General features: G+C 41.7%; 1 protein-coding gene across 7 annotated transcripts in view; it reads right to left on the minus strand.

Moving 5' to 3' along the window:
- Nucleotides 1-27,293, minus strand: part of RALY (RALY heterogeneous nuclear ribonucleoprotein) — a 70,876-nt gene that overhangs the window by 38,276 nt on the left and 5,307 nt on the right. For 3 of the 7 annotated variants that reach the window (XM_016162228.2, XM_016162225.2, XM_016162229.2), the window contains exon 2: nt 2,393-2,452. The gene's annotated coding sequence lies outside the window, so the exon portion shown is untranslated. Of the gene's footprint in view, nt 1-988; nt 1,020-2,392; nt 2,453-20,659; nt 20,741-21,760; nt 25,830-27,293 lie in introns of those variants that run through there. The other 4 variants (XM_016162230.2, XM_036229511.1, XM_016162226.2 and 1 more) reach the window with 3 other exon arrangements.

Here is a 27,293-nt window from a genome sequence, read left to right on the forward strand (position 1 = left end):
GGGAGGACCACTAACCCAAGAGCCTGAAAAGGACCAGCATTTTAGATCACAGAAAAGAGCCAGCAAAAGACAACAGAAAAACTTGGTTCTCTAGAGCAAGATGCTTCTGGGTCCTAAGCTTAGCTCTTCCAATCACTCCTAGTGTGTCCCCTCTCTAAATCTCAGTAATTTACAAAATGAGAATATCACCACCTAACTCCTAAGCTGCTATGAAAATGAAATCAATTTATGTAAAGCATTCAGTAGCACATAAATAGTAGACACTATAATTAATTTAACATTTTCTGATACCTTTGGCCTTTAAGAGAATCCTGGAACTACCTTAAAAATGACCTAGCCCCACCTTACTAAAGCACAGACATATCTGTAGGGCTGTTACTCCTAAATTAAATAGCTTCCATACTCATTTTAACTCATCATTCCTCTTTCGCCCCTCCCTTACTCTTAGCTCTCAGCTCTTACCTCTAGCTGCTATTGATATAGTCTGGAGATTCAGAGTAGGAGAGAAGGCTGGTGAACCAAGAGCACCAGGAAAAAGACAGACTCCTCTGTACATCTTCAGGAAGAGAGGGAAGAACAGAATGTCCAGAGTGTGAAGAGAGTGGCCTATATCACTGGGCCAAGGACAAGAGAGAGATGGTGGGAAAACATGGCCTCTCATAGGATATAAGGCTACAGCATAAGTGCCTTTTCCACTAGCAGTTGGAAGGTAGGAGGTTGGGGTGGGCAGGGAACCTATGGTGAATAGGAATAGCCTTTCTCTTCTAAGATGACGGCAGGGAACAAGGCAACATCTCAGCGGAACTAGTCAGTGAGTGCAGACACATGCTGGGGATGGGCTCTTGAAAACTGCTTTAATATCTGTGCTGGCAGTGGCCTTGGAACCAGGCTACGTGAGTGCACTTAAACCTGCACTGTGCAGCCCACATGCTGCAAATCATGGCTGCTGATGCTGCTTGGTTTTGTCTCTGTGCCCTGGAATCCTTACCCTTATGGAAAAATTGAGCTTCAGGTAGAGCCTGTAGAAAAAGGAGAGGAGAAGGGCATGGGAGAAGATTTGCAGCACAAATTTCCAAAGAAAAACCTCCCTTTTAATGTTGGGGATTAGAGAGGCAAATAGGTCAGGGACTGAGATATCAGGGATACTTAGAAAGCTTTCTTCTCACTTTCTCTCATTTTGGACATGCTGTGTTACAATTCACTAAGCGTTCAGACTTGCATTTCTCATATGATTCTCTACAACATCCTGCTTGGTTGGCATACACACAATAAGACATGTGGGGATGCAGGGAGGCACTCCAATTCTATAAAGAGGAAAATGGACATTGTCCAAGGGCAAATGTTGAGAGAGGAAATAAAAACCCCTACTCCCCAAATCCAATCCATCTCTCCAGGTCCCTCTGTGCTGCCTCAAGTGTTTAAAGGATCTCATGTGTTATAGGTGTTTAGCCTGGGCCTCTGCCTGCTTGAAGATTCTTCCTATCTTTGAGCCTCTTGGTCCCCTCACTAGAAACACCATTGCTCATTAAAGACTCCCAACCCTTGCCTGCCCTGCTAGACCCCTCTTTCCTAAATCCCTAAGGAAATCTGTCTTCTTGAACTTTACAAGAAAAATCAGAATTCTAGGAAGATTAGCAGTCCAAGGAAAGCCTGCCAAGTCAGGGAGAACAATGGTATTTACAGTTAGACTGACCTGGGTTCTAACATCAGTTTTATAGATTCCTAGGTGTGAACCCTAGGCAAATTATTAAGCCTCTTGAGTCTCAATTCCTTCATTTACAGAATGGTGTTTTGTCTCAAGTAAATAAGAGCCATAACATAATTGGTCCTTAATGTACTGATTTCCCTTCCCCTTCCCATCTCACTGTCTGCAGTCTTCCCTCTAAAGCTTCCCCCGACTTCCCCTCCACATGGTCCCACTATATCAGTCTACCCTCACCACACTGCTCATGATTGTATTTTTCAGGAGTAATAAAACTACAGAATTTTCTGAAGCTGACCTGTGGGCTTGGTGGGTTACAGTCAAGACTGAAATCAGGGAAGTCTCTAAGGGCTATGAGGTCATATTGAGAACTTGTAGAAGGAAGATTGTAGCTGCCAGGTTCAGGATATCACCACCTCCCACCCCAGCAGAAAGCAGCTGGCAGAAGCCAGAAAGAATTGAGCCTACTTTGCCTTATTCATAGAGAATGATCCAGATTGTCTTGTGGCAGCTCTAATAAACCAAGATCAGTTCTCTCCGTACAGGCTACCTATGCCAATCTCTGAGATATGGAGTAGGAGACTAATCACCTGTAAGTTATCTGTACTAAGGGTAAAAATAAGTCTCAAACCAGTTACTCTGTATCTTGGCCCAAGCTTGCCCAGAGTTTGCCCCGGCACCCTCACTCACCAAGGTTGAGATCAGTCAGTGATCTCCTCTTCAGCGATTTCCTCTGGGAAGAGGGCTCACCTATAAAAGAGAAGAAGTCAGTCAGGGTCCTGCTCAGAACTTAGGTACAGGCATTCAAAATTCCTGCCCTCACATGTCTTGCGTCCTAGCAAAAAATAGGCTAATAATTAAATATATAATTTCAGGTTGTGCTAAGTGCTATAAAGGAAAATGAAGCAGAGTTAGGGAAGAAAGAATAACAGGGAATAAAAATGGGGTCTACTTTAGATAAAGTGGTCACAGAAGGCTTCTCCAAAGGGTGATGACTGGACAGAGACCTCAGTGAAGATCAGGGGTAAGATCTGCAAAGATCTGAGGACAGAGTGTTTTAGAAAGGAGAAACAAGTACAAAGGCCCTGAAGTAAGAAGCAAAAATACACTTATTATGCTTAAGGAGCAAGAAAGTCAATATAGCTAGAATGTAGCACTGGGAAGCATGAGATACTAAATATACATTCTCCCTATTTTACATATGAAAAACTGAAGCTCAGAGGTTAGGTGACATGCTCAAGATCAAAGTAAGTCAAAGGCAAAACTGGGAATGGAACTGAGGCCTTTAGGACAACTCTATCTCAATTTTGGGCCAGGTTCCTCCAGGCTTAGATAACCTGCAACCCAGCTGGGACAATCTTTTAAGCACTGAGATTGGTTTCAAGTTTCTTTCTTCATTCCCTTTGTTGGGTGAGGATGGCTGAAGAACAGAGAAACCTCTATATATTACCTGGAATGTAGGATAGAGGTGATTTTGGGGTAAGGAGAATAGTAGCACATGCCAGGGATTGTTGTAAACCCTTTATTTGTATTAACTCATTTAATCTTAACAACAATTTTGGTGTGTTGTTATAGTCCCCATTTTACTAATGGGGAAACTGAGGCATGGAAAGGTGAACATGCCCAAGTCACACAGTTAATCGATGGCAGAGCTGGGACATGAACCCAGGAAGTCCAACTTCCAGGGCTTGTCCTTCTAACCACATAGTATGCCAATTCCCAAAAACAGAAAAAAAAAGTCAGGAAACATGTTTCCCAGTCCTAGCTGACATGGCTCAGAGCTCTCATTTACACTCAAGCCTGGGATCCTCTCCATTTACTTGCAGTCTAGAATTTTTAGTGAATACTAGTTGAATGATTCCTCAGTCCTTTAGTCAGGTGGTTCCAGAGGCTTCTCTAATTCTCTAGCTACTATAATCACAAAGCTATAACCACAACAACAGCCATTTCATAGCCACTAACATTTAATGCACACTTTGAAACAGACGAGGTACAAGGCTAAGCATCTTACATGCACTACCTTATTTCAGAGAGAGAATGAGAATTGTTATAGGACATGGGTGGAAGGATCTGTGGAGGACTCCACGTCTGGGACAAATCAGCAAACAACATGGAACTGAGGATTCTCTGTAAGCCTGGGTCAAAAAACAAAGGCAGAGGCACTAGGGGGTAAAAAGAATGGACTATCAGCACTATTCGACATGTCAATAAACTGAACTCATCTTCTATTTCCCAGCCTCCATAGTTCAACAAATGGTATAACTATTCTCCCAAGTATTTAGACTCCAAATGTTCATGCTCTCCAACCCCTCCTTCCCTCATTCCCCATTTCCACAATTGCCAAGTCCTTGTGGGGTTTTTTGCTCTAAGAGCTCTACATCCAAACTGTTCTTCATTATTCCCTACTGTGTCGACTTCCTCTTGGTTCAGGATCTCATTATTTCTTGCCTGCCCTGCTAGAATATTTCTTAAAATTTACTGACATTACAAGAACAGACTGCTATAGTAGCCTCTTCCTTGGTCTTTCTTTCACTAGCATTCCCCCACCCCTCCTGCTCTAATACATTAAGCTCACATTGGCACACTAATGTTCCTAATGCCAATCCCCTACAAAAAAAAAAAAAAAAAAATAGTCACAGCTCCCAATCACCTCAGCCTCACTCTCTGGGTATGCCACAATCTGGTAATCATTTGCCTTACGTCTACCGTGGGCTTTCTGGCAACCCATACTCTTGCCCATGCTATTATCTCACCTGTAATGATTCTCTTCAGGCATTTTTTATCTACTCTATATATGTACTATGTACTTTGTACATATTAAATCCTTCTTCAAAGCCTAGCAAATCAATGAAGTTATCCTGAATCCTTTCTTACTACTGTCATGTTCTTGAGATATCTATCTCTGGCTGTGACTACATCTGGCTCTGGCCTCACCATTAGCTAAGGCCTCAAAACTACAGTCCCCCAGTTCCTTCTTTTATGTAAAGTTTCGTACTGCTTCCAGTGAATGGAGACCTGGTCAGTTAGGATTTTTGTTCTCATGTCTGCTACTATTACCTTACACTTGACTGTATCTATCTCCTAACAAGAGGCCTGGGTTCTAATCTCTAGCCTCAGATTCCTTGGCTACAAAATGGGGATACGATTCCCATCCTGCCTATAATAGAGAGATTTTGTGAGAATCAATGTGATAACAAGAGAGGAAAAGGGAAGAATTAGGATGGGAGACTCCCAGCCAGGACTTTAACAGCTCTGCCATTTAAGGTAAAATAGCTAAGTAGCAGAGCTAGGATTTAAGGTAAAATAGCTAAGTAGCAGAGCTAGGATTTGAACCTAGGTCTGCTTTACTTTACTGAAAAGTCTTATGCACTTGCTCACTTCATGATCTGCCTTGCTTCATTATGTAGCAACACGCAAGGAGAACCAGATAAACTCTAAGGTTCTTTCTACCTTAAAATCTAGAGATATGAATAGGGGGTGGAGGAAGAATGATGTTTACTGCTGTTATGTCTTCCCCATAAGACTGTGATCTCATGGCAAGTTGAGGGTCTTATTAGCTGGGAAAGTCCAAGTATATGGCACAGAGCCTGACAGGTATGAGACATAAGTATATGGGAAACATGTAAGTAAATAAATGGAATGAATAAAAAACTGCCTGCCAAACTTTGTTCTGAGGTCCAGAAGTAAGGTCCAAAATCTTAAGGTCCATATTCTGACTCTCGGCCCAATATTTGTAATATCAGCTATCTACTAATCTGTTGGATTAAAGGTTCCCTTTTCTCATTCTTGTTTTCAAGAGTTATGGGAAAGAAGAGAGAGAAAGATAAGGGAAGCTGGGCAGTTAACAGAGAAAGAGGAAGAAGAAAGGGAAAGGAGAGAGGTAAGAAAAGAGACAAAAAGGACAAGGATGTCTGGGTAGGACTGAAATGTCTGAGGTCTAGTATTTGGGGAAGGTTTCTTTTTCCTTCTGGTTCCCAGAACCAAGGATTGATTTGTTTTGTTTTTCAAGAGCAGCAGTAGGAATCCCTCTTTATAAATTTTAAATAAAGGGAACTTATTTGTCTAAACCCCGGGCTAAATCTGTTGGCAGAAGGTAAAGTGAAGTTCCTCAGAGCTCCAATCCTCAGTTCTCACCACTGTCCTGCCCTAGCCCACGCCTCACCTGGTTTAGGCTGAAGCTTGCAAAGGTCAGAAGGTTCTTCCACTATTCCTCTGCTCCTTCTACAAATGTTACTCCAGGCTAATAAGCCCTGGCAGGGTGGGGGAGGAGGGGATTGATTAATCTTCCTTTTGGATAAGAGGATACTGACATCCTCTGGACCCATCCCCATGGCTCCCTGTCATGAAAGCTTTGTTGAACCCTAAGGGGAAAGTTTTCCCCTTTCTAATGAATTGCACATGTGTGTGAATGAACTGGGGTGAAGATGTGCGTGAAGCAGGCATCTTCCCTTCAGAATTCTCTAGATCCTGTATCCTAACACAGCTCAAACCTCTTTAGGTCTGATCTGCATATTACATGCCTGTTCCCTTCTTTTTACTAGGAGATACAGCACAGGGCTGAGAGTCAGAAAACCTAAAGGCTAGTTGCAGCTTTTGCTCTAATACATCGTGTGACTTTGAACAAGTCATTTCACATTCCTGGCCTTTAGTTTCCAAAGCTTTAAAATGAGGGTTACAGTGTCTACTCTTCTGAAGGATCTGCTAAAAGATCAAATAAGATTGACCGAGAATGGTATAATTAAAAAAAAAAAAAATCTATTCAGTTTGATATGAACAGTAAAGAAGGAATGAGGGGATGGTCTCTTTAAAAGAGGGGGGGATACACCACCTTTCAGCTGAGGGGATCTGCTCTGAGTGGAAGAATTAGGAAGAGCTATGGCAGACACAATATCACTGTTTACACCACCGTCAAGACAGCCAGGCACTAATCGTGACTAAAAAAGCTAAAGAACTACATGCACATGAATTCCAACATGTCCAAGTAGAGAGAAAATAAAAACCACCAGAAGTCACATATTGCTCAGGGAAAGTTAACAGAAACAAAGTAATGTCCAATTTAGTGATGAAGAGCTCAGGCTCTAGAATCAGACACCTGGGTTTGAATCTTACTAGTTTTGTAACCTTAGACACTTACCTTCAATACCTCTGTTTCCTTTACTTATTTAAAATGGTTCCTACTTCACAAAGGTGTTACTGGGAGAAATAAATGACATAGCATAAGAAAGCCCTTGGCTCAGGGCCTGGCATATGTGACTGAATGATAGGTATTATTATTCCTTTAAGTACCACAAAAGGATAAATAAGCAAAAAAAAAAAAAAGTCCAAGAGAAAGGAAATAAATGTACATTTGCTATTACCTATTATGTATCATGCCCTATCCCCAAAGCCTTAATTATTCTCATTTGTTCCTAATAACCTTTTGAAGTCAGTTGAATTATTTTCATCTTACAGAAGGAAACTGAGTCTAAGGGAGATAAAGTAACTTGTCTAAAATCACACAGCTAAGAAATAGAACTTACTGGAACCCAGGTCTGACTCCAAAGAGTTTTCTACTATACACATTGCACTTTCCTGTGCTCAAAAACAAGGGGCCACTGGCATATCAAAGTAGGCACCAATAATAAAGTTTTAGGAAATTAACCAAATTCTCCCATTTTGTACTTGATAAAGCAACTGTTGGTTTTGCATGCCTGGGGAAAAGACGGACTAGGGTGGAATGTAAGTGCACCATCAAGTTCCAGATTTACAGGAATTTATTAACCAGGCCCTCCCCAAGGGGCTCTCTGCCTACCGCTGCGATAAGAGAGCTGTTGAGACCGGAGCTGGCTTTTGCCAAACTGGATATCACGTCCTAAACGACAAAATGTTCTAAGACTGTAACAAATAGGTAAGAAACCATGATAACTGCTTGGGCTAAATACAAATATCTGATCAAAAGCACCTTATGCTGGGAGAGAATATGACACTATGAACACCTTTGCAAGAATCAGCATGTACTATGTCCTTGGGTGTGTATATAATCTCTATTTCTGGGAAGCACTTTACTATGGCCCAGATGACTATAAATTACTCTGAAAAGAAACTTTCCTTCCTTTGGGCTAGGCTATTATGCTGCATCATTCCACCAAAAAATAAATAAATAAGTGAATGAATGAATGAATGAATGAATGAATGAATAGGGAGCAGGATCATAGGAGTTTATGGAAACCAGGAATCCACAACAGATGACTAAAGGAAAAGAGCTAGGAAGTGAATTGAGAAAATTTTAGGAAGAAGTGGGACCTGGACATCAAAGACTTTTGGTAGCAAAAGGCCTGACACAAGAGAAACGGAGTGCTTCAGGTGGTTAAGGAGAGATTTTGACAGATGAAATTATCTCCTATATTTGTAAAACACATTTTTTTAAAAATAGCATGTGCCCCTAGAACCATTGCTGTTTAGAGCAGAGCCATCTCCAGGGTCTGCAGAAAGACTGATTGAAAGAGGTGTTGTTGAAGTGTATCTTCCTCAGGAGAGGGGAAGGAAGGTAGAAGCTGTGTTCTCTAAGCCTCTAGAGTGGCAACCAAGGCAGGACTGAACAGCTAGCTGCAGGAGATAATCATAGCATAACAGTACCAGTCTCAATCAAGCGGCGCTCACCTGCAGGTGGCCTCAGACACACTTTTGTTACAATCAGCACTTGAGGATGCACAACTGCCCCCACCCCTCAAGGAGTACAAGACTGGCCACAAAGCAAAATACTCATCTCAGAAGCCACACCTGCCAATCTATTTGTTAGTTCTGTTCCAGCTACCCTCTAACCTCAAAACTCTCCCTCAATCCTCTGGAGGCATGCTTTTCCCAGCCTTAACTATATATACCCCATGGTCCTGCAGTTCTACCAGTCTCCCATTCGCAAGGGTATCTGACCTTGACTCTTGTGAGTGGCCTTACTGTGTGGTTGCCTATGTCCTGGCATAATAAACAAAGTGGTTGTGTTGCCTGGGAGTTAAAAAGATGACCTTCACAACTAATAAAAATGTAGCCAGGTCACAAAATGGCTCAGTAAAACTCTCCTCTACTTCCCAACAAAGACAGGTGTCAGGATGCCCAGCACATCACAAAAGGAGGCCCTGGAGGGCAGCTGATTTCTTAATGACAAGTAATATTAGGGCTCTTGAACCCAATCCATGTCCACATTTGAGAACACTGAGCATGCCATAAATAGATGAAACTCAATCCAGGCAGTCTGCAGGCTGCCTGGAGGAATGTCCAGAGAATATAACAGATGTGCAAAACAATCATTCTTGCCTCTGCATTTTCTGGGCAGCTAAGAGCATTTCTCCCTCCTCAGCTGAAGCTGTCTCGTTTTCCCCCTCCTCCTTCCCCAGAAGAACCAACCCACAGGAATCATCAAGGGAGGCACAAGTAATTACTGTTTTCTTTTCTCCATGCTAATGAGACAGTTGGATGGTTCCCCTTCCCCCTCCAGAGTTGGAAGCAAGAATCTAGGGCTTTATAGTCTGTAACCAACACAGCAAAGCTTAGGCCAGACAGTGCTCTGCAACTGTGTAGAAGATGGCTTTCTTTCCCTGATGAGACCAGAGCTGGAAGAGGCCCCACCACTTTCCAGAAGGGGCAGCATGACCAGAGTAGGGAGCGGATCTGTCTAGAGTCACAGGAGAGTCAGTGGCAGGGCCAGAATCAGTCTGCTTACTCTCAGTCAGGGTATTTCCCTTATCACCCAGACTTCCTACAGTAGAGAATGACTTTAGAGGTTATCCTCAATGAGGAGCCTAGAACTCTAAGTTTCAAGTTCACATATCAGTTTCTGAATAGGTATTTAAAAAGTAATGACAATGCTCTGCAGATGTAGACTCGGGCCAAGAACCTCAGTTCCAGTTAGAAGGCCAGGATCTGAGGAACAGTGAGCATTTTACCCAAAAATTAAAATCACAAGTAGATGGACAGGCAAATAAAATCTGTGAATCTTAGTAGGGATTCAGCTCAGTTATGTGAAAATTATAGATACCAAGGGTAGGGGCTGAAGTTAGCGTTAAGAATGAACTTCAGATCTGGTGGGTAAAGGAGCTCCTGAGTACAGAACACTAGGACCTCAGTCTGCATCCAATCCCTGTATACCGTATACCACAGATGAAGAAACTGAATCTAACACCATCAGGGGCTTCACAGGAGAGGACGGAAGGTGAAACAGCAGGACTGAAGGATGCTATGACCCAGCACTAGCCATGTCCTGCATACCTAGCCATAGTCAGACAAAAAGGAAGACAGGGTCTCTAGGACAAGGAGCCAGCATTTGCAGACTGTGTTCAGAAGAAAATGGTTCAAGTTTATAAGGTGGAATAATCTGTAGAATCTAATAGACTAACATTTTTAACCTGAAGACTGGTTCCTTTCAGCCTCTAAAATCTCTTCCCTTCCCTCTCATTGTCTATCACTATCACTTTGGGTAGGATTTAGCAACTCAAATCCAGTCCTCAAACTAATTCTGACTCCAGGCAGAAAATATTTAACATAGTCTTAGCCCTAACTCCCATCCCCTACTCATAGACCCTGGCTATTAACCATTCCTCCCTGTTCTCCTATACCCCAGAGTTGACTGTGGGGCTCCTTGTGGTTGGTATTCCAGGATATTGTCAGTGCTGACCATCAGGTTTTACCTTTTAGGGGGCACAAAATCATGTGCTCTATTCTCTAAATAGACCCAGGTCCATGTGAGAGGCCTTGCCTTAGTCACTCAACACCTCAGGCCTCCCCAGGACTAAAGTCCAGCTCTGAATCCCAAGGCTAGGCCTCCCCACCAGTGGCCATACTCCAGAGACTGCCTGGACTTGAACTTGAGTATGCCAACTCACCTTACCCTTTGGCAGGGAAGGCAGCATGGTATAGTACAAATAACATGCAGACAAATTAAGTTTGAGCCGTGGTTCTGGATATCCTTAGGAATTGTTACTTAACTGCTCTTGGGTATCCTCTCAGAGCTTTGACCATTCTGTTTACTTGTCTGTCTCTTCTACCACTCTCCCCTACTTGGGAACAGGGAATATTTAGTTGTTTCTCTGCACCTTCAATGATTCAGTCACTGTCTACTGAATAATCCTCTAAAACTAAGCTCCCACATCTGTGAAATAGGGATATCACCTATCTCGGAGTTTTGAGATAAATGAAGAAAAAAAAGTATGTAAATTGCCATGCCCTTCTTCCTCTACTGTATTAGGAATGCCCATGGCCAAATGTTTGTACTGAACTAAACTGCCCATCTTAGAGACTGTGTACTTTGCTGAACACCTCTAGGGTCTGCTGGACCTGACCCCCAGGGTCTGTTTCACTCCAGTAATTAGACTGAGCACCCGTTTCTGGAACTCCGCCAGTAAAAATAGCTAGTGATATGACTACTCTCCTCACAGTTAAAGGTAGTGAATTCCAAGCAAATGAGGTATGGGCTTATATTAAATATTCTAGATCAAAAGGAGAGGGGACAACATGGGGAAAAAGAAAAAAGGAGAAAGGCTGTGCTCTGAAGTTGGGGTCTTAAAGAAAAGATCCCAAATTCTAAGGAGTGGCTAAAATCATTTGTACTGGAACCTACAGAAGGGCTAGAGACATGAAACAAATTGGCTGAGGTTGCACAGTAAGCTGAAGGGAGAAATGAGTTTGGAACCCATCACTGGTATCCCCATCACTGGTATCCTCATCAAGTGTTTTTTCCTGTCCTACAGGACAGACAGGTAGGTACACAATGTTCTAGGGAAAAGGAAGGCATGGGGGATACAATGCAGTGGCAGAAAGAGGCACCTAAGAGATATCAAGAGGTACGTAAACGGTTTCTGGCTGGGAGAGAAGACTGAGAAATAAATCCAGCCTTTTAGTTTTGCAGGGACCGAATATACTCCAGAGTTAAAGAGTAGAAATAAATTCAATTTGGCCAGAACAAGTGCCAGAAGTTAGGGAAAGGGAAGGGTACAGGGTGTTCTCGAAGTATCATCAGCCCCTCTCCCACAACACCAACTGCTCTGGGTGTTCAAAACCCTCTGCTCATCAATCCCCAACTTCTCAACTCAAACTACTGAGTGCAGCTTTTCTAGGATATCTGCCTTTCCCATTAAAGGGCCCTCAGATTTACAAACTGGGGGTGAAGCATAGGCAAGTGGCAGACTAAGAGCCCTGCGCCATGAAAAGAATCTGATTCTTTTTTGTTCTATTCACATTCTTATGAACTCCCAGGAAGTGATTTGCCCAAGATCGCATAGCTAATAAGGACAAATCCAGACCTTTTCACAGATGTGGGAACCTAGTTTTAGAGGATCATTCAATAGAAAGTGGCTGACTCATTGAGGATGCAGGGAAACAACTAAATATTCCCTGTTCCCAAGTAGGGGAGAGTGGTAGAAGAGGCAGACAAATAAATAGAGGGGTCAACGCTCTTTACGATACCTGTGTCCTTTAATGACAATGGTAACTTTCAGTATATTTGACCTTTACAAAGTTTTGAGAGGTAGAGTAAGTGTTCTCTGGTAAATCATGCTGTCCCTTCTGAAAAGTCTCATTTGACACCTCCAATCCATTTCAGGCTTTGTCCTGACATTTACCGTCTTACAGAACTTTCACAATTCTCTTCTAATTCAGAGGTCAGCAAAATTTTCTGCACAGGGCCAGATAGTAAGTACTTCAGGCTTTGCAGGCTATAGCAGCCTCTGTAGTATTCAACTCTACCACTGTAGTATGAAAGCAGTCATAGATGAAAACAAATGAGTGTGGCTGTATTCCAGCACAACTTTATAGAAAGAGGTAGCACGGTGGACTGAGCCGAAAGCTTGCAGTTTGCTGACACCTGTTCTAATCTACTGTCTCCAAACTCCCTATCTCCCAGTCCCTCATATACACTCATACTATAGCCCTGTACCCTCAATGGATCACCTCTGCTACAGGATAAAGTTGAAACTCCATCCTCATCCTCTACTATATCCTTTCCTGCACACTGTACTCCAATCACACCAGGGTGTCACCTATCAACTTCCTACTTTTCCCCATGCTGTTCCCTAACACACGCGATGCCCTTCTCCATTCATCTGACAATATTGCCTGTTCAGTGACAAACTCAAATGTCAACATCTGTGAGAAGCCTTTGCTTGTTGTGCCTTATATAACTATAACTATATATATATATATATATACACACACATACACACACACACACATATAGCTGTCCCTCACCCACCACTGCCTCCCCATAACTCTAAGATTCTCAAGAACAGGGACTATATCTTACTCAACTCTTGCAATACCTATGTTAGGTATTGCAAGAGTTGAGTAAGATATAGTCCCTGTTGCAATCTCTCTTGCAAGACCTAACATAGCACCCAATGTCTGACAGCTCGGACTTCTAGGCTGAGCAGAAGTCACTAGAACCTAGGGATATCTGGTTTTAACCTAGGGATATCTGGTTTTAACAGAAGCATGACTCATAGCATCAACAGACCCTTTGGTTTGCTTCAAGAGCTGGCACCTCCCCCTCCTCATCATGTTCCTTGGGTCTGGCCAGGTAACTAGTTAAGGTAAGAGCCAAGACCAGATACATAGGAATTTCACTATGGTGGTTCTAGCCTGTGCTGAGATGTTTAAAGAAGGATCCCCTTTTCAGAGCGCCTTATTCCTGACCTTAAACTGTATCCTTTACTATCATCCATAAACTGAACCCAGATCCAGATTCAGCCCAGATCAGCAGACAGCCTTCAGGTAAGTGCAAACCCTTGTTCTCCAAAGGCAGGGAAAAGGCTCAGAGCACACAGTCCAGCCTTAGCTGAAGAGAACTCAAAGGCATGTGGTAAGAATCATCAGGAGCATCACCTCCGGATACATAAGGACCTCTATTGAGATTAGGGGTCCTAGGCAAGCCTGTAGCCCACAAGCTTGGGGAAGCCAAAGACTCAAATGCTGATAGGGAAAAACAAAACAAACACACAAAAGAATTTTTCTCCTAAGCCCAGAACAGAAAAACATTCCATCTGGGTAACTGAGCTTGTCACAGGCATGGGGTACTTAGCATATCTGCCATTCCAGGATTACGGCTGTCAAGTTTTAATTAGGGTAATTAGAGTTAAAAATGTAATTTCATTTCAGGGGTATTCTGAACAGATTCCATTAATTTCTTTTTAAAAAGAACACAGAAAGGAAGGGCAGGCTGAGTGGAGCAGAGAAGCAAAGCTGAGTGCCTGGGCTACACAAGCATTCAAACCACTGCCAAGAACCTCCAGCACCTCTGCAGGACTGGCCGAGAGGAAGAGGCCTGCTGCTCATCAGCTTTCCTTCGTTTCCTCCCTAAAACTAAGTTTCGGTCAGCATCTGCTAATACATTCACCTCCTTCTCCCCACCGCTGCTCCTGTGTCACTGCTATTCAATGGTATAATTGCCCTAAGTCTGACAAGAGGCAAGGGCTAATGGCTGGCAATCTGATATGCTACAGCTCTCTGGTCTGTAGTGCCCTCCTTCCTTGCCTGCCTCAACTCTTACTCTTCCTACAAAGCACAGATCAAGTATCTCCTCCAGAAAATCTCACCTTCATGCCTCTGTAATTCCAAAGTCCCTTGCATATGCCTCTATTAAGGCATACACAATACTGTGGTTTGTTTCCTTGTTGGATTCTGATGCTAGAATCTTTAGCACTAGCACAAGCCTTGACACATAGGAGATAATTAACAAATATCTGCTGAATGACATAACCATATAGTGAATTTGGTCTGACCACACTGATAGCTGAGCATGTTAAGCCTACAGGTTCTACAATGCCTAGAAATATCCAGCCGTGAGTCCCTTCCCCCTCCTTGCACAGGGCCAGTTCAGAAACCTGATTCTGCACTACATGCAGGAGGAAGCCTTCCCATTGATCCCAAATGATGACTGATCTCTCCCATTAGAGCCTGTTCATTCCTTAGGGACCTTGGAAAGAAGATGAGAAAGCAAAAGCAAGCAGAACATCTCCTCCCATCCTCCTCACTGCTAGTTTTAAAGAATTTCCTCCAGCCGAGGGCTCCAGGGAGAGCGCCTGAACTCCAGTTCATTCTGTAGAAGGATAAGGGATGGCCATGGTAGAAAATAGTTCATCAGCTTGGAATCAGTGCTGCAAATGCTCTGAAATGTTGTAGTGTATTACAACACAGACATAATATGTGACACAGAACAGCCAAGTCACTTCACTAAGCTTTTTTCCTTTTCCAAGCTACCCCAGTAAATTGTTAGGAGAAATAGGCACACAAAGGAGCTTAACTCAATATTTAACACTTAGTAGATATTCAGTGATTTTTCCATCTCGAGGAGTGGGGGGAGCTGTACTATGTACCTAGCATCATATTGTATAGTTTATAAAGGTGAAGAAAATATATCAAAGGGTGATACAAGTTAACCATTCCCCATTGGCTCAGGGCAACCCTGCCTGCTGGTCCCAGTGGAGGAAGGCTATCCCAGCAGAATTGTTGTGTTGACAAGTGTAACTAGATCCATTTCATGGTAATCAGATTCTCCCCAGCTAGGAGCACTCCTCAGGCTTCCTCCCAGGATCCCCAGGCCTGGATGCAGGCCCATATTGATCCATTCTAATTAGGAGCTATGTCAGTGCTTCTGACAGAAGGTCAGGGACTAGGCTACCTCTGCCGGCCTCTGGCCAAAGACTGAAATGCCCTGCTCAGGGCAGACCCAGAGAACAAACTCTTTTGTGGTAGAAAGGGATCCTAGCCTGATCTCACCATAAAGCAGCCTGAAATTTTAGAGCTGAAAAGGTCCTTTATGAGCCTGAGTTTTGTTATAATTGAAAAAGCTGAGGTCCAGAAAAGATAACTTGTCCAAGGTGGTACAGGAAAATAATCCCTATCTTTTTACTTCTAGTTTTTTCGATTAAATGTTTTCAATCTGGCTACACAATAGGAAGATTCAGGGAACTTATTAAAAATATAGTTTTCTAGGCCCCGCCCCCAGAGAGTCTGATTTGGAACAAATGCTCTGGCTCTTATGCTAAGTATATGATCATCTTCTAAAAGAAATGACCCTGAAATCATAGGATTAAGTTTGGACCTAGGATCAAATCCATCCTGGGTCATAAAAGTACCATTTAGAAGAAACCCACTATTGTCTGATCCAGTCCTCCCCTACCCTCACCATAACAGGGTTATTCTAGGGGCCTTAGTCAAAGCATCTGTCGTAAATGGTTCAGACTTCCGAACGGTTCACCAGCTTGGCTGTCAGCAAAAACATTTCCTTTCAAAACTAGTCTGACACTAAAATGTCTCTCATGATTAGAAATACTTAAGGAAGAGGTGTAAGGAATAATGGGAGATAGTGTGGTATTAAGTGTGTGGGATCTGGGTGAGGCATGTCTGTGTAGAGGACGACCTGTGTGGATATGTAAGGGAGTTAACAGTGTGATGAGACAGGCTCACAGATTCTTTTGTAGCACAGACAATTCTAGGTTTCCGGGTAGAAAACAGTGGGATGGGGGTATAGGAAGATAACTGTGTGGGTACATGGCAGGAGGGGGTAGATAACTTGAAGGTGTAAAGGAGATAGTAAAGATTATGAAAGAGATGTGTGTACCTTTGTGACTCGACTGTGTGTGTATGTGTTGCAAAGCATACCAACCTGTAGAGATAAAAGGGAGTATGTATCTCAGTGGCCTAGGCACCTATATGCATGAGAAAACATATCCATGAGCACTTCTGACTCATCCAGCCCTGGCTTTGCCTGAAGGCTCATACCACTCAAGGGCAGGCCTGTCTGCAGAAATTTCTCATGAAAATTGACATTTTGACAACTATTAAAAAAAATAATAACAATAATGACACCCCCAGGGTTGTGAGTGGTTAAAAAAAGTCAATACCAATAAAACAGGAGACAGACAAGAAACAATTACACCATGATTACTTTCTCAAAAGATAAAGAAAAGCAAGGGCTGAGAAGAAACCAAAAATAAAAGGGAAGTGGGTCATAAAAGAGAAGGAAAGAACAGAAGGAAAAAAGGTAGGAAAGACAAAAGAAAGAGAATCTCCTTTAGCCAGAAAATTTAGAACACATTCTAGCAGAAATCTGGCTGAAGGGATGAATGAATTAGTAGGTGGGGCCTGATCTTTGTACTTCCTTATTGCTTTTACTCCAACCTTCCCATTGTCTTTGCCAAAATAAACTTCTGAATCCTCAAGGGCATATTCAAATGCTACCAGCTTCTAGAAGCTTCCAACTGTTTCTTCCAATTACAAGTTATCTATCAAGAACTCCCATAAACTACCAGAGCATTCTCTCGTATTTCACCTATAGCAACTAACATTCAAATTTATACCATGGTTATTGGTATACATACATTTCTGTCATTCATTCTAAAAGTACTTTTTGTGCCAGGTCTATTACAGAGATAAGGAAAACAGGGATAAGTAGTGCAAAATCCCCCTGGCCCATAAGGTCTCTACTTCATGGAGGAGAGCAGATTTGGGTGTGATATAGGACCAAAGTACAGTTATAGAAGTAGAAGCAAAATACAGAGATCAAAATTAATCCTGCTTATGGAGTGATCAGGGAACGCTTTATTGAAGAGGTGGCATTTGAACTGGTATGAAAAGATGAGTAGGAGTTTGTCAGGTAAAAGAGCAAGGAAGCTGAGAGAGACTTCTACTCAAATGGAATGGTCAAAACAAAGTTGTTCTACTGAGTAGGAGCACAGAGAAACAGTGGGTATTAAGCACCATGCTGCTGACCATCCCAAGACAGCAGTGAGGTAGCACCAGACTGTATGAGCCTTGTAGCCAAGCCAAGCTGAGATTTTTATCCTTTCCAACCTGGGGTGCGACTAAAGAAGAGGGGACAGTTTAAAAATGTCTAATCTCCCTTATTGAGTTGCCCTACTTTAAAGCAAATTCTCTCAAAAACCCGGGAAAACAGGTCCAACCCCAGGCTGTGCCTACAGCAGTGGCAGAGAGAAGATGGCAACAGTGAGAGAAAAACAAGGTATAAAAAGTTAGGGGAGTGGAATGTGATGCAGAAGGGAGGGTAGGAGTGCTCAAGGTAGAAAGAGCTGGAGGGGAGAAAACTAAAGAGGAAGAGAAGAATCCAAAAAGGCAGGAGGAGGGAAGGATTTCACTTGGCACTAAAACGTGTTGCTGAGCTGTCCTCTACATCTTCTAGGTAGAAAAAAATAAGGTCGATCTGATGCTAGTGACAGAAGAAGATCCTCTGCACCGAAAGGAGGCTGACCACGTTATAACTGCCACCTCAAACCTCCCTTTGCTCAGGAAAATAGGGTTGTACCAACAGGGAGTTCACCCAACTAACCATCCCAAAGTATTCCAGAGAAGACACCTGCTCCATACACTAAGAATGTGTGAGGCAGAGGTATCAAACAACGTTCTGGGATTTAAAACAGGGCCTGCCTAGGACCTATGGCTGCTGCTTAGGGTCCCCTGGAGGAAAGCTCTGCTTCTCTGGACCGTAGTTTCATCTGCAAAACATGAAGCTAAGTGCTGAGACATCGGTGAGTTTATGGAAGCTGCTTCCCACAGAGGGTGATGTTTAATGTGGGGATTTTCCTAACCTGTCAAGTCTTAACTTCATTCTTCATTCTGAGCTATGGCCAGTCTGAAACCAAGAAGTAGCCAGACCCAGAATGCCAGTCATCTCTGACACCGTCATCTACTTGGCCCTATCCAAGACAAGCTCCTGCCCAGACCTGTTTATCTCACAGATTACAAACAGATGCTCAGGCCCAAAGAGGTGTCTTGTCCAACCTACACAAATTATTTAAAAACCTCTAACTTAACTGCCAACTTTTAAAATCAGATCTCATTTTTTAAAACTTAGATTTCTAGCTTCTCTTAAAAATATCAGAGATCTGGCAACACTAGACCCTCGGGGGTAAAAAGGTTAAAAAGGCCTACTATAGTCCTGTAATTTATTTGATGCTTTCTCATTTTATCTAAAAAATTCATGCTAACTTATCATTTATTCTATAACATGAAAATATAAGAGTAAACTTTTAAATTACCAGTTACAATATTCAAACCAATCCAACTTCGAATTATGAGTAGCTGACACTTTTATGTTTTATCCTGTGATTTCATGTATCATCTGATATGCAACCATGGATCTCAGCTTTAGAAACTCCAACACAGTTTATCCCTTCACTCAAAAAATACTTAGATCCCAGGGTAGGCACTGGGAAAACATTAACAAGACAAACATGGTTCTTGCCATCGTGGCACTTATGGTCCAGTGGGATATAATGGAAAGAAGCCACACAGAATAAGAGGCACAAACACTAAGCTAAGGAACTAGAGTATACTCCACAACCAGTGACCCCTTCAGCAATCTGTTAACCTCTCTGGCCCTATGTTTCCTTGTCTGCAAAAGGAAAAGTTTCAATTAGGCAGTTGCTCCTGAAAAGTCCTTCCCAGCTCAAAATTCTACTAGGATCACAAAACCTTAGCCCAATATCGTTTTCGAGTTCCTAACACGTATTAGCTTCCTCCTTTTATCTGGGAAATCATGATCAGTTGTCATGGAAATTACTATGGTGCTCCACATATTGGATGACGATATTACAGTAATTATAAAAAGCCAAAAGGAACAGGCAGCAAGAAGAGTCACTTATTCAGAAAGTCACCTACTTTCAACACGTAGGAGCTGCTGTTCATTGCACCTCGGGTGTTAAAAAGACCAGATAGTAACTCAGAAGTAAAACAGTTTTAATTTATATTAGATGTCATAGTTTCTTTCAGGGGCACGAGACCCACTTCCTCCAGCTTGTGAGTGTTAGAGACTGCCAAAAAAAAAAGCCAATTTTATAAGGACAAGGTTCACTGATTCTTGACCTAGTCTGCTGTCCTTGGGAAGTCCTAAAACAAGCCAGGAGACAGACATACCAGCCAACAGGGCACCAAAACTTCATAGTAAAATTAAGATAATTCATCTAGTCCAGAGGACTCAGAGCACTATAACTGGGTAAAGGGGTAAAGTCCCTTCAATATTATAGCATTCCATCTACAGCAGGGGTCCCCAACCCCCAGGTCATGGACCAGTATTGGTCCGTGACCTGTTAGGAACTGGGCCACACAGCAGGAAGTGAGCGAGCGAAGCTTCATCTGTAGTTGTAAGCCCTCCCCAGCACTAGCATCACTGCCTCAGCTCCACCTTAGATCATCAGGCATTATATTCTCATAGGAGCACAGGTCCCTGGTGCCAAAAAAGTTGGGGACTGCTGATCTAGAGTAATATCAAATACTACTCCTGTAAGAGCTTTCAGTGTATATACATTAAAGAAACTAAGGCCCAGAAAACTTTAAATGCTTTGCCCAAACTCACAAATGAGCAAGTAGTGAAAAGAACAAAAGGCTTTGAAGGCAAGGTCTGTGCGAAATCCAAGGTTGCTGTGAGGCCTTGAGCAAGTCGCCCAACCTTTCTTAGTCTGTTTTCTCATCTGCAAAATAACTATTTTTGCAGGGTTGCCATGGGGATTAAGAGATATTGCCCTCTAGATACAACCACCAATTTACAGGAAATACAAAGGATAGAGAAACATTAAACACACCACAGAGATAACAATGAGCAAAATTTAGAAAACTCTACAGGAAAAACAACCAGTATCTTCAACAAATAAAGCAAAAAATAGAAATGAACTTATAAATGAAGAGACTTAAAAGACATAACCAATTACAATGTGTGAACCTTTATGAATCCTAAATCAAACAAACTATAAAAATAAAATTGTGACATTTATGAAACAATCGGAAATTTGAATATAATCTGGATTTTGATGGTATTATGGAATTGTTAAATTTTATAAAGTGTGATCACGGCATTGTACTTTTTTTAGTCATCTTTTAGAAATACACTATGAAATATTTAAGGACAAAATACGACAGCTGAGATTTTCTTCAAAGCACAGGATGAGAAGTAGGTAGGGGTATAAATGAAATAAGACTGACCGTGAATTGATAACTGTTGAAGCTGAGTACACCATGCTTCATTAACCTATTCTGCCACTTTGTATATATTTGAAATTTTCCCTATTAAAAATAAAGAAGAATTGATTAGGTTTAAATCCTGGTACTCCATTTACTAACAATGTGACTATGGGCATATTTCTTAACCTCCTATGTCTCAGTTTCCTATCTTTATGGTGGGGATCAAGAGAACCTACCATTTAGGGTTGAGGTGAGAATAAATTTGATTTTTAAATATAGATAAATATTTATACATAATATATTCATGTTTCATACAATATATTTACAAGATTTATATAAATATGTATTATACAGATTTCTAAACACACACAAAGGGCTTAGTATATATTAACTTTCAGGAAATATTAGCTCTATTAGTATGAAGGCAAGGTACCAAATATGGTATCTCAACACAGTGGGCACTCAACTGATGGTAGCTATCATTAATATGAAAATTGGAATTAGGTGTAAAACCCAGACCAGATTTTTAATGAAGTACTTAACTAGTCTCCTCGACAAAAGGCCTAGATACCCTCTGGTGAATGTCTCCAGTGGCAGCTCTAACACCCCCCAGTCTCTCCTGACAAATACCCCAGGCCTGACACAGGATCAAAAGCTGACTGATGTTTAACATCAAAGTGCTGCTCTCTGGAAGCAGGCAGGGCCACCTTATTTTCCCCAACCAGGTAATTTAAGGTACATTTTCTAATATTTGCTGACAGAACAAAGAAGCAAGGCTCCACGACATGATCAATGTTCATGCCAGCCTTTCAAAGTGATTTGGTAAAACTACAGAAAATAAACGCCAGCTAGAGTCCACCTGGCAGGATAAAAGCTGACAAAAAAAAAAATGGCAATTTTTCCCTGAGCAAATATACAAGTAATAGATGAGCTCTGAAAGACTAAGCTCTTTAGGTTTTGGCATTTGCCTCCCTCCCCCTCCATTTTAAGAGAAGACAAACTCTCAACATACTTCAAGTGACTGCTGGATTAATTTCTTCCCTGAAATGATGTAATTATAGGCAAAGTCATTCTCATCCTTCTATCCAGTTTAAATACAAATTGGTTTGGGAATGGTATGACCTTTTCCATCTGCTCCAGGAGACTTTGAGAAGGTATCATCCACCCCCAAAGTATGGGACACGTCCTCTCCCTCTGCTCATTAGCAGGAATATGGATGCACTCCATCTAGTCACTCATCTGTGTTTCTGCTCAAGTTGTTCCCATTGCACAGAATGTCCTCTCTCCATCTCTGCAGTTTAAATCTCCTGTGAACATACTTTCTGGAAAAAGGGAGAGAAGGACAGCAACTGAGAAGATATCTGGGTGTTGCCTCTGGGTAGTCTGAAATGTACGGTCTAGGCACAGAAATATTGGTATTTCATAATTTATAAGCACAAGCCCAGGCAGAATATTAGAAATTGGGACAGTGCTAGGTAATATATGATCATTATCTTTATTCTACAAGGCTCAGCTCAAATATTCACTCTTTCATAAATGTTCCCTGGGTACCACACCCCCACAAATGAAGCAATCTCTCCCTACTTTGAACTTTCCAATAGCTGTACCCCTTTGTGGTATTACTACTTGAGAGTTCATATTATGGTTCTTAATATCACTTCTATTAACTACACCGCAACCAAAATGGCTTAAAATGAAAACGATAGACAATGCTAACTGCTGACAAGGACATGGAGCAACAAGAATTTTCTTATACACCAATGATGAGACTGTGATCATTGTCTGGCAATAAATACTAAAGCTAAACATACGCATACACCTATCCTATGACTTGACTATGAGGTTGGAGAACACTCACTCACTGTTGCCTCTAAACAGTTTTGCCTATAGTCTTGTGCTCCATCATTGCCCTGTCTAAATGCTTCCATCATTTTTTTCTCCCAGCCCTATGGGCTAGTTCAGACCACTTTTCCTGATCACTCCAGCCTAGAGAGACCTCCCCTTCTACAGAAAACTGCCATTTACCTATTACCTCTGGCAAATGAATCATGGATTCTTCACACATAAATTATGTCTTCTGGTTTTATAATGTACTTTTGGTAACATTATCTAACTTGTTCCTCGCAATAACATTGTAAAGAAGGCAAGATCTAGGATATTAATCCCACTTTATAGGAGAGAAAATAGAGGTTCAGAGAGGAAAAATGACTTATTCCAATTTATCTGGCCAAATTCATGCCAAGGAACAAGAGCAAACAGCAGTCTTCTGAACCAAGCTCTCTACACCAAACTGCCTTATTATGAGCCATATCTTCATGATTATCTTCTCTCCCCAAAGAAGACCATACTAGGTTCCCTGAAGGCAAGAGATACTTTACATCCCTCACAGCGCCAAGGAAGGCACTCAGTGGTCTACATAGTTTGGCCAACTGATTTCAATATTGTTTGTAACCTCTGAGCCAAACACAGGCATATGTCCTCTTCTTCTAGATCTCACAGACAATGCTAAATTGTTGGAAGAAATCCTGAACACAACACAGCATCCCAAATAACATTTCTTTTTTGATGGTAGGGGTGAGGGAAAAGGAAGACCTTTTCAAGATCAGGGTAAGCTCAAGGTTCCCTCAATTTCCTAGGGCTCCATCCTACAAAGTATTCAAAGAAGGCTGGCAGAGATAGTGGCAATGGGCTTCAAGAACCACAATTTAATTACAATTAATAAGTCACAAATTGTTCAAATGCCAGAAACCACACCTCAAATAATATCACTTATAAGCAAAACTGAGAGCTATTTTATTTCGAAACTGAGCATAATAAAACTTAAAATGATTCAATATGAAACTTAATTTTCTTCATTCCTAAATAAGAAGCTAGACAATATCAAATCTTTCTGGAAGTCAGCCAGAGAACTGATGTGAGGAGAATAGTGAAAGCACTAGGCAGATATCTAGACATTCAAACTTGAAGGACAATGCTGTCTCCTATTCTAACGTTCTTGAATTTACACACTGGGTGCTGGCCGCCTCAGCAATAGAGGATAAACATCTGGATAACACACAGAATAAAGGGAGAGAGGAAGGGAAGGCCAAAAATAAATCTAAACACTGGAAGTCAGATATTCAAAAGGGCCTCCTTGCCTAGTGATACATCCATCAACTCTGCTATCTAGTCTGAACCCTCAACTCAATATTTGGGCCAGGTTAGCAAGGTTAAGAAGAAGCTGAGATTTATCATATTTTTTCTATCTCCCTCTAAAGACTGAAAATAATTTGAGGGCAGAAATCACGTCCTGCTTGGTTTTGAAGTTCTCCATAGGAAGACTACATAGTAGGTACTCCAAAATCCTAGTATGAATGGTTGAGCTTAGGGATGGAAGGTAGTGGACTTCCAAGCATAATCACGTTACAACTAGGTAACCTACTTAGTATGGTAACTCTATCTAAAACCCTAATTTTAGTAAGATCTGATTTTAATTGATGTGAAAATCAATTTAGGGTAAGTCTTTAAGGTCTGAACAAAAGTTATGCTTCTGTTCAATGATTCAGGCACAGCTATCATTAATATATTGACAGCAGCATTTCTCAGCGCAGGCTTACAGCTATCTGCCAGAACAAAGTCCCAAAGTTTTAAAATGGTCTATGTAAGCAAGGAACAAAACTGGACTTTTCAGTGTAGCATAATCATACATGTCAGAAAGGAGACCCATACCTAGAGAAATAAGGAGTTATGAAAATTATTCTTTTAAATTTACTGCTAAGCTTGCTTTCACTAACAAAGAATTACAAGGTAGACAAACAGATCAACAGACATCATGCAAATAGTACCTTTAACTAGGCTTAGCTAAATCCTTAATAAAACAAACAGGAGACAGCTATATACCAGACAAATGCCTCTGGAATGAAGAAAACCTAGCCAATAACATTAAGCTTCTGAACCTGGCCTTCTTAAAGAGAATACTTACTTAGAATAAAGCAATGATTCTTACCTTGACAAACAGAACTAGTATTCAGTCCCTACGGATGGCATTTCAAGGGCCAAGTAATCTCAGTAGAGGTCTGCCCAGCGAGGACCTCTACTATCTCATAAAGCTAAATCACTAAGGAAATGCAAATTTCTGGCCTAGTGTTTTTCCAGTCCTAATACTGCTTGCGAATCTTATACTTTTTATTTTCCCTTTATATGATTTTAAACAGTTTGCTACATATTTAAATGCAATTTTTTTATAGTCTTGGATTCCAAATTCGTCCCATAGGACAACAGCTCCAAGTTTATAATGGAATTCAGCAAACAATATGATAAATTCATCTCACAAGTAATTTTTCAGCAATATGTCCACTCTAAAAAGCAATATCCATCTGTTTCTATACTGGAAGGTATCTATGAACCCAGAATTTAACCCTTGGAGATACTCTCAATGCTCCAGCAAAGCATTTTCTCCTTCCAGAGATGAATTCTTAAGCCATTTCCATAAAACCAGAAATTCAGACCGTTAAGAGATAAAAATATCATTCAAGATTATCTAGTCCAATACCCTTGCTTTACAGACAGGAAGACTGAGATCCCAGAGAGTATTAGGTAATTATAATTAATGTGAGTTTGGCAAGCGTCAAAAGCCCACTGAATGTTATTTCCCCCAGTAGAAGTGCACGGGATATGATGGGAGGATGGCCAGATTTGCACTTTACTCAGTGAAGCACTCCAAAAACATGTGTCTCAGCCTCAGAAAACCTGAATATTCAACCACAAATCCTCCACCTCTACACCAGCAGAGAGCAAGAGGCAGTGGACAGCCTACGTGGCTCTTTGGGAATGAAAGCTAGAACCTAGGGATAATAACCCATCCTTTCTCTCCTTCTCCCAGCAGGTACAACACATTTACTCACATGAAGGCCACTGTGAAATGACAGAAAGACACTAAAACTCTGAGGAAAAAGGAAAGGCTGTAGAAAAGTCAGAAGAGATAACAACGACACTTGGCTGGCTCTAGTTATTCACTTAAGAGAGGAGAGGAAGGTGACTAGAGGAACCTCTAATCCCTTACTGTCCTCAGCCCCCACCTTTGGACCTTAGCAGAATTCCAGCAACTTCCCACATTATTTTATAAGGAAACATGCCAGAGTATGTGGCTAAGCCCACATACTGTGTTAGTAACAGGAACCAGAACAAATGATCCTCAGGCCCATACTAGGTTCACGATTTATCCCACTGCCCCCTCTCTCTGGTCCTGAGAGTCTACTCACCATCATGGATCTGAAACTTCCTTACAGTACCTAGGGGGCAGCTGTAGGACAGCAGGCTAACATTACTGCTGTCATCTTCTCCCCTCCAGTTGTAAATTTTACACATGAATCTAAAATTGAATAAAACTAGAGTTTTTTATAGAACTCATGTGAAAACCCTATTTCCACCCCTTCCCCTCTACCACTGCCCAAGGGAAAAGGGGGAGAAGGGAGGAAGGAAAGGAAAGGATGAGAGGCAGAGACAAAGAAAATACCTCTCTAAGAGATATTTTATCTAAATCATCATCTAGATCATAAAATATTATTGCTGGAAGGGACCCTGGGGGTCATTACTTTACTTTCCATCGTTATTCAGATGAATAAGCCTGGACCTTTGCCACCTGACGAAAAGACTGAAGCACAGAGCAGAATCTCCTGACTCCTGTCCGTAATAAAAATCCTTCCTGGTCTCTCTCCCCATCCTGTCCCACCCTGATCTGCCCCACCCCACTCTCTCCCTCCACCACTGTATCTAAGTTACGGAGATCTGCTGCTGTTCTGGATGTGAGCTCCTCAAGCTGTTTTACTCATCTTTGTTTTCCCAGCGTCTAGCACAAAGTAAGCAGAGGTGACTTAGGAACACACTAGTACATGGAGAGAGCAGGGCGAAAGGACACTATTTGGAGAAAAAGTAAGGTTTCCTTAGCTTAACATAAGCAGTCTTCAGAGCTGCGCAGGGCCTAGATGTCTAGGAACTAACACATTGTCTTTTCCAAAACTGGTGTTTACATCATCCAGTTTAGCCAGGTATAGTTACATTTCTGTGCCATACTCTCCCTCACTCCTGCTCCCTCCTACCCTGGACTTCCCCAAAGAACGAGAATAACTAGAAGATAAATGAAAGCAAATATAAGACCCTGCGTGAGAAATCCTCCCCACTGTCTTATGCGCTTTCTTGTGTCCTCACCTCAATAAACATGGCATCCCCATCTATATTATATGACTACACCAAGTAGAAATCTAGAAGTCATCCTTGATTTCTTCCTTGCTCTCCATTCCAACAATCTTTTTGTCTTATCATTCAATTGCATCTTCTTTCTACACACACAGGTATCTCTCAAGGTTATGGGAAGAAATGAGCTAACACAGGTTAAATGCTTAGAATAGTATCTGGTAGGTATAGTAAAAAGGGCCAAAAGTTTCATGTATCACCCCCACCATCTCTAGACTTGCTAATTCTTCTACCTAGAACTGTCTTATTAGTCTCCTCCTTGACTCGCCATAACTCTTCTTCTCCTGACTTACATCTATTTTTTTTCTTGAGGTCTAGGCTTAGTCAACTTCTCTGAAGAAGTCTTCCCTGACGTCTCCTCCAAGGCTGAGTTACTTACCATTCCTCTGTGCTCTCATGGTTCTTGTCCCTGTCACAATACTTC

This window comes from Rousettus aegyptiacus, unplaced genomic scaffold (genome assembly GCF_014176215.1).
Source record: "Rousettus aegyptiacus isolate mRouAeg1 unplaced genomic scaffold, mRouAeg1.p scaffold_m13_p_12, whole genome shotgun sequence".
NCBI lineage: Eukaryota > Metazoa > Chordata > Mammalia > Chiroptera > Pteropodidae > Rousettus > Rousettus aegyptiacus.